The sequence below is a fragment of the Taeniopygia guttata genome, chromosome W (genome assembly GCF_048771995.1).
Source record: "Taeniopygia guttata chromosome W, bTaeGut7.mat, whole genome shotgun sequence".
NCBI classification, from domain to species: domain Eukaryota; kingdom Metazoa; phylum Chordata; class Aves; order Passeriformes; family Estrildidae; genus Taeniopygia; species Taeniopygia guttata.
This window is the reverse complement of record NC_133064.1, coordinates 18278785-18295751: the sequence shown is the minus strand read 5'-3', so window position 1 is coordinate 18295751 and position 16967 is coordinate 18278785. Positions and strand designations below refer to the sequence as shown.

Here is a 16967-nt window from a genome sequence, read left to right as displayed (position 1 = left end):
CAGAACATGTTATAGATAAGCAAGAATAAACAACCTTGAAAACAGCACAGATGAATTATGGCTTCTTCTTTGGCAACGGGGCAGAAAGACAGAGACTTTCTACAATCTCGGAATCACCAATACCCACAGATTCTGACACTTGGGGATTAAAAAACCCTGTCATCCAGAAACAGTTTGGTCGACTTTCAAAAATCCACTTGTAAAACTGGTGGTTTCTTTCTAGAAGCTCAGTAAACCAGAAACCATGTGTACAGGAAGGCCAAGATGCCTAAAATCCGTAAACATATTTTAAAATAGCACATTGCTGTCAAGCAAAGCTACATCTTCCCATGGTAATAAACAATATAATATTAGCAAAGCATATTTGAAGATCATCTATCATATCTTAACTTTAATCTGATGCTTAAACTTTGCATCCCACTGAAACCTGAAGGAAATTATTTTTCTGTTTAAAATCATGTCTACTATTCCTTTTACATATTTAATGCTCTCTGTGGAATTGTCTATTTTATGACATTTTTGCAAGGTTAGACAGCTGTATAAGAGAAAAAGAAAAGTTGTATACATGTCTTTATAATTCCAAGGTCAATATAGCAAGACAATGTGATTTCTGTAGGACTGTTCTGCATTTTTATTCTTCTGAATAAAACCTAAGGAAAACTGAACTTGGACTATGTGGAGATATAGCCGTGTTGTGAAGCATCTGTTCACATCTAGGTTTTCTACCATGAAAACACTTTTCCAGTAGAAACAAAACAAGCAAATAACCAAAAAACCCCCTTTTTTATTAAAAAAAAAAATCTTTCCATCAGTTGCCATTAAGAGGTCTAATTATCCCTGAAAACAATTTATATGGGGAGAGGCTGAGATCTGGGATTGTTTCGCTTGGAGAAGAGAAGGCTTAAAGGAGGCTTAAATAGGTTTATATCTCATGTGGGGGACTGAAGAAGATGGAGCCTGATCCTTTTCAGCAATTGGACAGAAGACAATGGGAACAAGACAAAATGTCAGAAATTCTGTTTCAACTTAAAGGAGTTTTTTGTTTGTTTGGCTGGTGGTTGGTTGATTGGTTGGTTTTTACTGTGAAGATGATCAAAGAGCGGAATGGGTTGCACCTCTCTGATTCTGGAGACTCCTGGGAAACCTAATTTAACTGACCCTGCTTTAGGAAGTGTGATTAAACTACACTGTCTCCATAGGTCCTTTCCAGCGTCTACTATTCTGCAATTTCGTGGCTATTTCTCAAACTCAAAGCACACTGATTTTGACCAAAATGGACAGGCCACTTCTACTTAACCCAGAAAAGGATGTCCAATAATTATATATGTCCAATAAATAACACCATCTTAGTCCACTAATGTGGGTGCTAATTTTCAAAATCCGTCATCATATTTTAAATTTCTCTCCTCTCTCTGGGATTTTATACTGCCAATATGTAACAGACTGTTAAAATGGAACAAAGCTGCATCCTTCACATTCATTTCAATTTTCATAAATGAAAAAAGGCTTGTTTTGAGTATGTTTATTTTAGCACAAAATCTATTCCAGCAGTTGCACAGTTAACACTTCTGAAACATAGTTTGAAAAAAATGTTTAATCTAAGTCTAGCAGTTTAATGTAGTCTTCAGAAATAGATTTTTTTATTTCTTTCCAGAACAAGTGATGTACACCTACCTTTTTCCAGCTAGCAGGAATCCTTCCATCATACATGCAGTCTAAAGCATCCCTCAGATTTTATCTCATAACTATTGTCCCATCAATGGCAAGTTTTAGATCAGTCAGCATGCTTCTCACTAAAGAAATAACTCTCTCCATTTGTTCAATCTCCTGTTGCAAAAATATGTGCATAGGTTGAAAAGGTCCCATATTCTTTAGTTTTTCTTTTACCTGTTCATAAAAAACCAAAGATCTTTCAATAGAAGTGAGAAAAACAAAATTGGCTTTATGTCAATGTTAGGCCCCAGATCTTTGAGAAATAACATAATTTATTTACGAGCTTAAATGGTCAGTTTGGCACCTCCCTTGAATTATCTGCAAGAGAGAAACACAGGATTTTTTCCAAGAGAAATCTGTGATGCTGAGACTGACTATGTTTTTAGTCCAAGTCATGATTTAGTCTTTGAGCTAATGCCATTTAAAGAGCTTGTAGGCTGTTTACGTTAGTTCAGAGAATTCAGCTTTAGTTCCAACAAGCAATTCCAAGGTCCTTTTTGAACAAACTAATAAAGAGTAATTGCCCCAGCCACTTTACTTCAGCATAGCAGCAATGCCTGGGAACTATCACAATACCAGGCAATCCTGTATTCTAATCAAACTCACTGATACATTTTTAATCAAAAGTGTAAAATAAACAAATAAACAGCTGAATTAACATAACGAGAAATTTTATAGTGTCAACAACCTCAGATAAAAGCTGATGATCCAACCTCCCTCATAGTGCAAATGACAACTTAAACGTTAACGGGTTTAATATTTCTGAAAAAGTCCTTACAAAAGCACTTCAGCACACATTTAATGACTTCATTGTAAACATCAATAGTTTGGCCACACTTCTTTAAAATACAAACTATTGCCTGTATGAATTAATTCAAACATGCTTTTAGCAAAGTTTTTGGGAATTTGTTGGCGTTTTTTATTTTCAGTCCATAAAAGACAAGATGGACCAAATGTTTTTGCCAGAATTTCATTAACTCACTTCAAATGGTACATAATCAGCAGGAAGTTTTTCCTACATATCATCAGCCAGTGTGGCTACAACTGCCTCTCGAGTTTCACCTCCTCCACCAGAGCTATCTTGAGGCTGAATACTGAGGATGGTGTCCAATACACCTCTGGAAACTGCTTTGGTAGGTGATATCCGCATTGGGGTGCAAACCAAACACCTCCCGTCATAAGCAGGAAGGCTCTACATAGTAAAATATAAGAAGAGTACAACTGGAGATTTAGAAGCAAATTATTAAAAAAAATCAAAACAAAACAAAAAAAAAACCCCATAAAACTCAACACACAACAAAACCAAATAAAAAAGAAAAAAAAACCCCATAGATTACTGTTAAGTAACAAGCTAGATTTCCTCAAATAATCTTAAGCCAAATAACTTGCTATGGTCTATTTGTCATGTCACAGCCCAAACCACACCAAACAAATTGTGTTTTAACAACTATACACTATTTTAATAATAAACTTTTACTCTCATATACCTAGACTTTTATTTCAAAGAGGTTGTACCCAATGTCTGGACTCCATTCTTTGCCTCCTTTAATAACTTTGTGCCTTTAGGTATGTCCCACAAGCAAAACGCATGAAAAAGAAAATATATATTACTGTCATGAAAATTATAACATTGATAACCAAAATTAGTTATCACTAATAGATATGCAAAGTGCTAGAAATCAGTTTAAAAATCTATGAATGAAAGGCAAAATACAGGTACTCAGAAAAACGACAAACATTATAGGGAATCAGGAACTTATGAGAAACATCTTATGAGAATCATTTTATGAGAAACAACCTATGAGAAACAGTTTTCATTTACCAACCTGTATGTACTGAAGGTATTGATCCACCATAGTATATTTGGGTATGCTGTATCCTTTGTAGAAACTGAATTCCTGACTGAATGTGTTTTCACTGAACCAAATCTTTACAAAGGTGTTCATGAGTCTTTTGTCGAAGTCATCTGTCACATGACCACCATACTGGATCTCACCTATCATGTAACAAACAGTACTCCAGCAGATCCCCTAAAACCAAGCTGAAACTACTGACTTCAGCTAATCCCCTCTTATTTACTTAGACCTCCCTTAGAAAAAACAGCTGATGTACCATGTCTGTCCCATTCGAAAGAAAGTTACTTTCCTATTACTCTTTTTTTCATTATAGTCTTGCATTCCCTGAACACCTGCAAGGATTTATCAAAATAGAATTTGCTGGAATTAAAGAGCATCTTGAAGATAGCAAGAAGGTTACAGATATATTTGAATTCTCCTTTCACTTAAAATGCCAACTGCAAACTGCTCTGACACAGACCTCTCTGTATGACAACTGACCATATGAAAGTGAGAAACATAGGAGACATTCTTGTATAGTCATTTAAAACCACTTTTGACTTCTTCATGCTGCAAAGATAGGTGGCAGAGGGGGGAAATCTTGCTTTTACTCGAAATGGATTTAAACACAAGAGTATTTGAAATATCTCTTTTAAACTAATTGACTTAATTAGAATTGAAAATAAGGTCTATACTTCTAAGGTTTATATTTCTGAGATGGCTGGAAAGGCTTTTTTTTTTTTTTAATGTAGAGGTTACTAGAGAAATTAAATATGCACTGGATTAGAAGTCTAAGTCTGCTGCTGTAGAGACATATATACTTGAAATATTAAATATGTGTGGAAAAAAACAATAAGTTAAAATAACTTTTGTAGTTAAGTTACTAGGAAGCATTTGCATACATTCTACTACTAGAAAGATCCATCATCTTAATCCACCTTTCCCACAGAATCAAGAATTACCTTCTTGGTATCCATGCGATTCAAGTGGTTTTGAACGAACTGCACGGCAGCATTGAAATCAGCTTGATTAAACTCATAGGGAATATTCCAACCCAGAGACCCAAATTTGCATCTTTCTTGAATGGTGGAGTGCAGAAAGGCTACAGCATACAATAGTGGTTTCCATTGCACCATTTTACTGGCATCTAATAAATCCTAGTTGACACCTATTGATTGCAAATGGGCTTTATGAGAATCACTGTAATTGTCTTTTTCGAAACTACTTCAAATCAGTGCTAAAATATCACTCTAGAGATATTCACTTGGCTCTCTGCTTCTCCCAAGGGTAAATTATTGTTCCACAAAATGTTCTGTGCTGGAGACAGTTTGTAGCATGTTATTAAATTGCTCAAATTAAAAGAGTAAACTTCAGGGGGAAAAAACCCACAATTTACTAACAGCTGAATTCACATAAAGTGGCTTTCTGCACAGACTTGGTCCTTTATTTTATGTAGTGTAAAGAGCATTTGATGGCTAACCATGCCATTTTTCTGCCAAAAGACAGAATATTAAAAATTCAAACACTTTGAACTGAGATACTACAAGCCAAATTGTGAGAAAAGAAAAGGCATTCATTGTTTTGATATCCAATTAGTTGTGGCAACAGAACATCAGCAAATCTTCTTTTTAATTTTCAAAACAAAAACTAAGATGTGCCCTGGCATCATTGCAAGCAGTTCCTCATACGAGCTTACACCTACTACCAGTTTAACCTGACCACACAGTAGCATCACAGTCCAAAATCATTAGCATTCTATCACTCACCACTGTATGTTCTCTTTAGTCCAGCTTTGAGCCCTTGTGGTGGTTCATTGGTAAACTTAATCGACATTTGAAGAAGGGTGATGGGGAATTGTTTGTGAATGTCAGTTGTAATCCAAAGTCTAAAGCTTTCATGAACATTCTCTGTCTCTATTGCTGTGTCCATTAACTCATCCAGAAAGTCAAGTCCAAGGTGGCAGTTTTGTAGAAGTGCCCAACCTCCCTAGTTTAAAACAAGATTTTAAAAAGTTATCAACACTGTTCAAAAACTGAAATCTCCTTGATGGGAGCTAAGATCTGGGCTGTTTCTTCTGAAGATGGTGTTAGCTTATTTGTTTTTTTTCACCTGAACAAGTGGTCCCTACTTGTCTCATCTGGTCTATTTAAATATTCTCTACCTTTTCCATTTCAATACATTTAAAACATACCTTGTCATGACTACAGCGCTGATAGAAACTGGTATATTTTGACTTACATAAGGGATCTCAGGAGTAGCTCCACAGAGCAACCTGCGAAACCTTGCTCCTCACAGGGATTCCAGGCTTGGAAAATAATCAAATAAACATATATTATTAACCTATTTCTATCAATCAATAGATGTCAAACTTCTTTATATGAATTACCATATTTCATTAAAGGCATCTCATATACCTCTTCCCTAAGACACCTTGTGAGACAGTGAGGGAAGGTAACTGCGTTTCTCTTGACTAAACTAAAGATGCTCCTTTCCCCTGTTTTTGAATGGGTTTCTTCTCATTTGATCTGTCAATTAGTTCCTTATGAGAAGTTATCGAACAAGAATCTGAAGCAAAAGTAAAACAGGTCATAAAAAGAAGCTCATAGCAAACGAGAGTAAGATCAGTATTTTCACATCAGCGAGCATAGCAGTAGTACCACCTGATGCGCAAAGCATGCCAGATTGGAACATCTCACCTTTCTCATACGGATAGTTTTTCTCTTTAATTCCTCATCCTGTAAAATGCCTGTTACCAGATTGTCCCTCCCAAGTCCAAATTCAGGTTCAGACTACAGCAATACAAAATAACTTGCTATACTTATCTTGTTTTTCTCAAGTTTATGTAACTATCAATAGCATATCTGGAATTCATTTTCTTTATTTAACAAAGTACATCCATATTACTAAAATAAAAAACTGAAAATATAATCTGAAATGCCTACAGAAGAATATTTGCTGGTTATATAATCAAAAAAACCAAAAAATCAATTCAGCTCTGTTCATCAGTCTGCAATCACTATAAAATCCCCATTTTATATGAAAAACACTCAATTTTCAAGGAAAAGCATCTGCACAGTACCAAGAAGTTTGCTGTGGCAAATTGAAGGAGTGTAAAAATACAGTTCTCTTGCTTAGGACACGTATATAAATAAACGTAGGCATTTGCATCAGCACTAACTACCCACCAAACAACTTTATCTCATGGCAGGATTTTTATTTCTAAGTGCTTAATACAGAGAGAAAAACATTCCGGTTTTTGTTACTTACATGAGCCACTGTCTGCTGTAGAAGTTTACGAGCATGGATTCCTTGCCCCTGGCCCATGGAAACACAATATGTTTCTATCTTCAGTCTTTTTCCCAAAGCAATAATTGAGTCCGTAGGATCAGAGCCCACGGAAAGAAAGCATATGAGGGGAGTACGTGGATCTGACTCTTTCCCATGTTTTCTCCAAGTCCAAGATGACTCCCTCTGCGTATTTCTCCCCCATAGTGTCAATGATATATTTTCTTGCCTATATTAAAAAGGGTAAATTTAACTTGTGACCTAACCATTTTATACTGTTTTCTTCCCAGTGTAAATATTACCAAAAGGTCAACTGAAGACCAAAGAAATTTAAAAATTTATATCAAAAATATAAATATACAACAAGTTTATTTTTACATGTCAACACATCATACTGTCTTTGAAGGCATTGCTTTTTATAGCTTTTTACAACCAGTGAATTTTTAAAAAATAATTATAATAATTAATATATCTGTATGTATTTTTATATGTAACCATAATTAGAGTATAATAAAAAATAACAACTTCTCTAAAACTTTGGAAAAATTTTTATGATTTAAGGATATCTCCATTAGATAGTGTAACTCTTAGCCTCAGAATCTAGAAAAATAAGAGAAAAATTCTAAAGATGGGCTTCAAAGCTTGTAGGCCTTTCTCACTCTGCAGTAAAATAAGCAAAGAATTAACAGTAGTAATGATTACAATAACTATCACTAAGTAGACAATCCAGAGGAATAGGTGAAAACCAACTCTTCTCCCCTCTCTATTTATCTTTAAAAATTCTAGATTATTGTTCTTTTTCTCAAAGAAATAGAAAAGGCTCTTTCAAACAGTCTGAGATGATCTTTCTTACACTCTTTCCCCCCACACAGCTCTTGTCTTAGATAAATCTTCCCCTTAACACCTCTGGGTTATCTCTCGGTGACAAAAGACATTCAGCATATAACATTTGATAAACTATCAGTTTTCATAAAACCATGGAAAGATGTAAGTTTACCTTGCCCCATTAACAGTAAGGAGGAACTAATCTTGTGTGATCTGTTTCAGACACATAGCAGACATCATAGAGATATTCATCGTACAGTACTGCTTAATCTATTGACTGCAGTTACACCAGTAATTGGTGAGATTTTCTCTGAATCCAATCACAATGTCTAAAGATATGCATCAATAAAATTAACACCACACTTCAAGTGATGCATTCTAATTTCAGTAAATCATCATTAATTGTCTTGAATTGTCAGTAATGTTATAAATTTTTGTTCTTTTTTACTGGAGAAGAACATAAAGTTTAAAAATAAGTTCCTAGAAAATTATTTTTCTTTTAAAAAGGTCTATTTAATAAACTTCAGTTCTGTAATTTTTAAATAGATGTGTTTAAATTGAGAACTTTGAGCAGACTTTATTAAAGATTTTTCCAAAGTGATTCTAATTCTTCCATGCAAGAAGTAGTTTCTCAATTAAATTGTTTTCAATTTTACCTCATCCAGTCAAGTTCATTAAAATATTTGACTTCAGTTTAACACAGTGACACTTCTAGAGTTCTAGTGAGTAAGCAAGGATAGTCAAAAGTATCTTCTGAACTAATAAAGCAGATCTGGATAAACACATATGATTCCAGCAGAAATCACCACAGTGGGTAATATTTGTTCAATATATTGGAATAATTTTTTATCGCTGCCCTTGTAACAAATACATAAATAGTCTGAAAAGAATTTCAGAAAATACAACATAAAGGTCCATTACAAAATGGACCGTTAGCATTATATAAGATAGTACAAACCTGCAATCTTAAAACTATTACTGTAGTGATACCTAAATAGACCATGTAGGCTGTAAAAATATACCTGAGCTATGGTCCCGTCAGGACACCAAGATCTGATAAGAAGAAGATGTCTGAAGCAGTCCAGAGATTGACCATAGCCACTAGGAACCGATTCTTCTTCGGGATTCTTACTATCAAACCAGATTTTCCACTGTTTCTCTTCTCTGGAAATCTGCAATTATACCACCAAAGAAGCAAATATTACTAAACAGACAAGTCATATTTGCACTGCCACTAGGTCGCAAACTTTTAATGAGAGTCAGAAATGTGAAATTCACACCCAGGCATTTGTTTAGAGTCATTCTTCCACAGATTTAAAAAGGCTAATAAAAATTATAGGGTAAAATTTCAGATTATAAGTATGCTATTGTAGAATACACAACCCTGGAGTATTCATATTCTGAAAACAGGAGCTATTAATCAGCATGTTATATTCTGATATAATATAGCATAGCTATGTCAGAATATGGATAGCTAGGCACAGATACAGCTTTGAGAACAGCAAGTACATAATTGCTCTCCGCATGAATGTACCTTCTCCCTAACTTTTACTCCATGTAACCAGAGTAATATTGGAACAAGCATCATAAAACATAGTGTAAGAAAGCACAACAGGGATGCAAGATAATGTAATAACCAGAATAAAAATAAATTTGCAATATATTAATTGGATAATTGTATTGGGATAATCCCAATCTGAAAATATTACCATTTTAGAAAGTATGAACACTCTACACTCTTCTTATTTTCTTGGGCGTGGTTGAGATTTTATATCAACATATGTTGCTAAGCAGTCAGGGCCATAGCTGTGGCCATCTGCTGTCAGTTTTGCTTCTCTTCCATTAAATAAGCCATTTTCCACCACATGGCTGGATTGTTACCAGACAATTACTTGTTAGACAAGAGATCAACTTTCAAAAGCTCTTACGTACTTGATCAAGAATATCTGAAAACTGTTCAAGCTTACTGAGCTCCACCAAGTTCAACCAAGTCATATCCAGAATCCACTTAGCTGGCTTAGGAGGACAAGCTTTAAGGTCTAGGGAAGCACCACCTACAAGAAATTGAAATTAGTTATTAGCACTGTTGGAGAGACAAAGAAAAATAAACAAAATAAGAAGGAAAAAAAACAAATACAATAATAAATTTTTAAAATCATGATGTTTCTGAAGTTTTCTACCTTACAAAACCATGCCATATTTGATTAAGCTGAGTTTGCAATTTGGTAAACTTATAGTGGTTTTTTAATATTATGTAACTTAGTCAGAAGCATTAGCCAATTTACATTTTGAGGCTTTACTGGCTTTTTGTGCAATGTGCCTGGAAATAAAGGCTTTTTGGGAAAAGCTATTCTGAAGATTCAACATAGAAAAATTTACACATATAATCCATTAATAAATACTGCCTGGAAAACTAAGTCTCTTGAAAAGGTAATATAAAATGGATCCAAACTTTCAAGTGAACTCAGTGCTTGTATGCAGTTGAGGCCAAAGCCATGACCTTGTCTCATGCAGCTGAGACTCCAATGTTCTTTTAAAATGTTAGCATCATTTTCTGCCCCTATTTGCTGCAGTTACTATAATATGTTTAGTACAATAACAATTTTTCTAAGCTAAACACATACCTGATGGTATTTGAGCAGCAGACAACAATATTCCTTTCAAATTCTCATGATTAAAAAGATATATTCATCAATATTCAGTGTGCTGCTAGAAATTAGAGCTGCCATACAAGGTTGTCTGTCACCAGATCAGAATGATAAACATGTATTCTTACAATTGACTGATTTCTCATGCGCAAAAGGAAGGAGCATGCTGGCTAGGAGATACAAATACATAAATTTTCTAAAATAATAATGTGCTCTCCTTATAATTTATTCATAGTTTTCACCTTTAATAAGTGTCAGAAATTCTTCATGTTTCACTCTGTTTCTTTGTATATCAATCCTCAAAGTAAGAAGTAATGTGAAAAGAAATTTATGCTCCTCATAGAGCCCTCAGGCAGTATGTTTGAATACTTCATATGTCCTATATTCAATAATATTGGTAACCCTCTTGCTGGTTATAGGGCTCTTGGTAGACCTGTTAGAAGAAAGGTCTGCAGTTGAAATTTGATTTTCTTAGGCTTTATAGAAAGGGAATACTGTGCAAAAAAGAAAAAGCCATAGTTCAGTATTTTCAAAACATGAAAAATAATAGATCACAAACAGAATATCAGACAGCAAGCTGGCAACAACTTTCAGACTGAGGGAACAACAAAAAATCCTTTCTAATCAAGTCTTTTTGTCCAGCTGAAAATCAATGCAGTATAATGGTATTTAATTATCTAATGACAAATTTTGAGGGACTGTAAGTACATTAGAAGGGTCTATGCCTTGTTAACTTACAAATTTTTATGGGTATTTAAGCTGACAATTCTTGATCAAGATTATAAGAAGCAAGAGTCTTCTTTCTGATATTAGTTTACAATAAATCTTTACTGTACTACAGGCACCTCCAGGAATGGGTAAATACAAATTATACTTATTGTTAGCTAAATTACCTGGCTAAGGAGCGGTCAAAAAGCCCCAAAAAACTGTCGAAGTGATGTCTGATACATGACATTGACCATGCTCATCTCAGTGATAAGGAAGTACAAGATGCTACCTCGTGTTGCAACTGAAGAGCAGGAAAGAAAAATTTGTTAAAAGTAGAAATGTAGAGCAGAAAACTTTAACTCTCCAAAACACATACAATGATCTTCACACTAATGATAACTGAAGATCCTTGAGTTTTTCTATTCTTTACTGCCAGAAAAATAATAAAATCATTCATTTAATCCTCATTTATACATCAGGGGAAAAAATTCTTTTCTGTAATTAATGCAAACTATGTAAAGTCCAGTTTTCAAATACGAGCATATCTGGAGATCTGCAATATTCAGATCAGCAGCAGAACACATAAAAATTATGGCTGTTTAAAATACTGTTTAAGTATCCAAACAAATTTCTTTTTATAAACTTTTACAAGATTCATATAGAAGAAATAGCTATATTGATTGAACTTACCCAGCACTGATTTAACTTCTTTTCAGGAGTCATTCAGTTTTAAACACAAAGGTTTTACAATAGCTGCAATGTTTCTGGTACACTAACTGTATCATCTTACACATTTCATAGAATACAGACAATTACAGAGAGCTATTTTTCCCTGTTTTCCCTGTTTTTTTTCACATTTTTTCACCTGTCGGTTAAAAGTCAAAAGACTCATGAAATTTGTTGACTATAACAACCAAAGGATAAATGGTGAAGCATTCATCAGAACAGATATAGAGAGTACTTAATGTTATACAAGCTCTGTAAAAGAATGTCAACATGTTGAACTCAAACATATACTTACCTAAACACCCTAATGATGTGCTTGTTTATAGAGTAATGGGAAGTCTACAAAGAGAACAATTCATTCAATTTTATAAATTCCACATGAGGCATAACATTGACTATTTTCTCTGTTACAGCTCAATATGACATCTCCTGGATACATTTTACTTACAGGAAAACACAGATCTCTCCCACCAGTTTTTGGTCTTCCTGATCTCATCCTACCATTTCTCCTACTCTAAGTATTGGTGTTTTAAATATATGGTCTAGCTATTTGTCTTCTATGACTACCTTCACTCACCAGGTCTGTACTCTTTGTGGGCTGAATTGATCTGTACTTAAGTTTCAGCAGAAGCTTGCAGTTTCTGTGTTATTTCTTCAGCAGTCTTCTTAGTGTTATTCAATACAATTAGCAGAGTCTCATCATCTGCCAGAGAACTCTTAACGCTTGTAAGTTGAAATAAAAGGTTATCTTCTAGGTTTTTAATTCTCCTTTTGTTCATAGTCACATCTTCAATAAGATCAGTTCTTTCTTTCTCTAATTCCTATTGGATTACATGGTAATATTTGGGAAACAGACGAGCAATCAAAAAGAAAAGAAAAAACCCAAATATTTAGCTTAAAAAATACTGATCCTGCTAAAACAGCATAGGTCAAAACTAGCTGAATTATTTTGGGGAAATAATTCCAGTGGTATTTCTGACATAATATCTATTGCCAGGATCTGAACCTGCTACATAAGTAGGCATTAACAAATAATTTCTAAAAATATTATGGAAGATGCTTGTATCATGCCATAAAAGAATAACAAGTTCACAATGGTTTGTCTTCTCTTTCTGTTTCAGAAAAGACAAATGCAAACACCATTCCAGACATAGGATTTTATTCCCCTACATGTAATCTTATCCTCATTTATGCCTTGCTTTACAATTGCCATATGGAAAACTTAGACTCAATGGCCATGCTTAGTCATCAAATCAAGCATCATATATTTCAAGAAGTGCCAATACTCCTCCATCAGACAGGGATAGTTTCAGTCTCTCACTAAAATGCTTCATTAATCAATAAATATGTAGAACTTGAGTTACATCACTAGAATTATTTATTTTATACATTTAGTAATACAATCTGGGTGGTTTATGTACCTAGATTCTTTTCCAGTGCCCAAATATAGAAGATGAATAACTGTTAACCAAGAGTTTTACATTAAAAAACAGCTATGTGAAATCCCTAGAAAAATATTTTTCAGCTATAACAATCTGTTCCGTTCATTCTTAAAATTAACCTTTAAAAACTTCATATAAATTAGTCCATCAGAGATAAAAATCCTCTACTGAAATATAACTAAATGTTTCAGTACAGTGAAGTAAAAAGAAAGAAAAGAGAGAGGACAGGTTAAGAGTTTTTCATAGGAGAAGGTTAATATGAACCTTATGAATGAACAGTAAGTGAGCCAGTTGGTAAAAATATTTGCTGTCTAGATAAATACTTCTTCAAATTTACAAAGGTCTGGTGAATAATTTTAACACTGTCTCTCTGAACTTGGAAGTTCCGTGTTCACTCCATCATTTCCAAGTCCATTTCCATGTTGTTTACCGGCTGCTAATATTCCAAAGGAATAAGGACAGCACTAAGAAACACATAACCTCTCATATAGCACTAGAGACATTATGGACCTGAGCCCTTAGCAAGGCTTAAGGAGAGGTTTTACTCCCCCATTTGAGTAGTCTTTCTTCATGCAGCTTTGAAAAACTATTACAACTTTTGAAATAGTTTTTTTAAAATTCTTTTTCCACATTCTAAACTTTTGGTCTTCTTAACCTACATTCTCCTCCTACATTCCTAATATAAACATTCATTTATTTTAAAGAATGCTCCTTTACCTTAAAAAGGAAATTCAGAAAAATTATCTTTTATTATCAGATTTAGAGGTTTTTTTCTTGGCATATTGCAACATCATAATCATCACCAGGTAGAAAATATTTAGTGGGACAATCATTTTAGAATAATGCAAATGCAACATAACTTAGAGGATGTGCTTACTTATTCAAAAGATCTGACAAAAAAAATGATGAAAATAGACAAGAAAACTACAGTTATCTGCATTTCAATCAACTGCTGCTTCATGGAACTGCAGAAAAGCAGGTAACAGTTTCATGAAACATTCTTTTCATGCAAGTTTGATGAAGTGAGAACTTCTAAATTGCATTAAAAGGCAGTTATCATCCAATTAATTATAATAATTAACATACTGCGCCAAATTAAACTTCATGTTTTGCTGATTCAGTTCAAAAATTTAAACTTACTTTAGAATTCAATGCTTCATTAAAACAGAAAGAAATTCTCCTCACAAGAGCCTGGGAAACAAGGTGGAGACAGTTCACCAAGCTAAAGTGAAGTAACCCTAGATCAAAACCTTACTAAAAAGCTCTTAAGCTCATCTATTAAGCTCTTAAAATTCTTTTTGCAGATGAAAAAGTGTAAATAGTTGAAAGCTTTCTTCATAGCTTCAAAAATTTCCAGTCATAACACCAAGAATGCAGAAAAAATAAACCAAGTTATCATGTACATAAATTCAAGGAACTTGCACCAAAGAGACTATTTCAGATCCTGTTTTATGGAGTTCATTTCACAAGCAGACAACATTTTGCCAACTGTACCAAAGAATGCTATTTATTGTTAATATTCATAAAATATGAGAGCTGCTACATAGCTTATATCATCCTCTCACAAAATAATTCACAAGTAAAAGAATTTGCATCAACCGTTCCTTACAAAACTCAAGGCTTTTTGCAGCAAAAATCTTGATATATGAATGTGAAAATTCAAAAAACCATAAAGTTACTGCATATTATAACTCCACTACTAATCTGACTTACCTATGACACTAAAAAACAAGCTTTTTGTCAAATTACATAACAGCCAATGTATCAAAATAATGATATCATTTTAATATCATAAGCTATAATACCTTCAGACATATATCAAATCTTCAAATCCTATTACTCCAGGAAATAAAGGAGAATCAAATTTATACAGATCTACCAGCTGTATGCTTATCCTTATGCTTCACTTGTATCTTGCAATTGGCTTACATTCTGGTGGAAAAGAAGAAATCAGTACTAGTGTTCCTATCAGTAAACAATTAATTCTGTGAGATATATGTGACAAAGATTCTTTTAATGGACATAGCAGACAACAGAGAGCCAGACTTTGCAGAAATTTTAAATACCATGCTCCTTTTCCTTGCTGGAAAAGGAAGGAAAGAAATTCATTCTAAGACCACAACCATATAAAAGATGGTAGAATAGGAAGAATGATAGAAATGTGCATAAAAATCTTGAGGAACTCTGATTTCAAATAAATAATCTCTCCTCTTTCTGGGACAGAAGTTCCGCACATACATTGTAACACTGGATATCACCAAGCAGTCATACTGCTCAAATCATTTGGCAAACTTTCTCACAGTAAAATAGTTCCACCACTCTCCTACCAAAGGCTACAAAAGGTAGTAAGAACCAAGACACCAAAGAGGGAAACCCCCAGATTCCCAAAGATGCATCTTTAGACATCATAGGAAAGTGTTTGGATGTGATGTATTCAAATTGACTTCTCAGGCAACCTTGAACCACGAGGTGTATAAAGAGAGACCAAGAAAACTGCGACATGGTTAAGTATATTCTGTAGAAGTTCCCCTGCCTGTCAAGTTGTCCACTTGTCATTTATCTAGAGGAAATATCCCTGGGGGTTTCAAACAAAGCAGTAGTGAGCGTAACACTCTGAGAAGTTGGTAGAGAGAGCACCCTATGTCCATTTATTAGACATTCCCTCTTAGTGACAAAGAGGCCATTGAACAGCAGAATAATTTTAATTTGGAAGGCACCTACAGACATTAACTAGTTCAACCCCTGCTCGGACCTAAACAGCTCAGTTGCTCAGTGCAATGTCCAGGTGAATCTTGAACCCTTCCCAAAACAGAAATCCCACAAAGTCCTTGGTTAATCTACTCCTGGGCATGACCACTCTTGATGTAATTATATTTTCCCTCATATCTAATCAGAATTCTTCATGTTCCAATATGAGTTTTAGTTCTCCATCTACTTCTTGGCTCCTCTGAGAAAAGTCAAGCTCCTCCCTTTCCTGTGTCCTCCAAGCAAGCACACAGCAACAGCAATGACTGGAGGAATTTAATAAACTGTCTCCTGGAGGAATGTACTATACTTCAAGGCCCAAGAAGTAAAGTCTGGCATAAGGCTTTGTGAATATACACATCACAGAGTGTTTTACATAGACAGTGATAATTTCTTTACATAGTGGGTTGACAAGCTATCAGTGGTTGAAGGGGAGCTGATGGTGCAATGAAGCTGTCTGATAAAAAACAGACCTTAACAGATTGAGTGTGATTTTTCTCACGAGATCCATGCACTGTTTGGGAATGAAATGCAACTACTCAACATGAACAAGATGACTGAGTCTATTAACAAGAAAAATCTTACACTGGCGGGGCAGAGGGAGGTATTGGAATGATGGGAGAACCTCAACAGATGCCACGAAAGGAAACAAAGATATTCCTGTCCTTCCTCTCTAGTGAAGGTCAACTGAAACTATTGCCAAAATCTTAGTAAATACAGAGTCATAGCTGCATAGTGTTTCTTATAATGTGAACATTGCCTGACCTTATACCTACAGGGATTAGCTGTTCCATAGTTTAAAAGGTACCAACCAGCCTCCCTCCAGAACTCCATGTGGCATGTTAATTGGGACTGGCATCTTGAACCTGGATTTCCTCAACTAATATATCTGCAATGTCAAAAGGTATGTCAGTAGGTGGCCCATTTTCCCTTGAGCAAGGAAATAACTAAGTCTGAATTCTTTGCATTAGGTTATGTTGCCATGAGCTCCAGGGCTTGTAGACAGAACATCAGTTTTGATTTCGGGCCCCTTTGCTTTT

General features: G+C 34.5%; 1 pseudogene; it reads right to left on the bottom strand.

Annotated features, from left to right (window-relative positions):
- Positions 1-16967, bottom strand: part of LOC116806975 (dynein axonemal heavy chain 5-like) — a 66911-nt pseudogene that overhangs the window by 4140 nt on the left and 45804 nt on the right.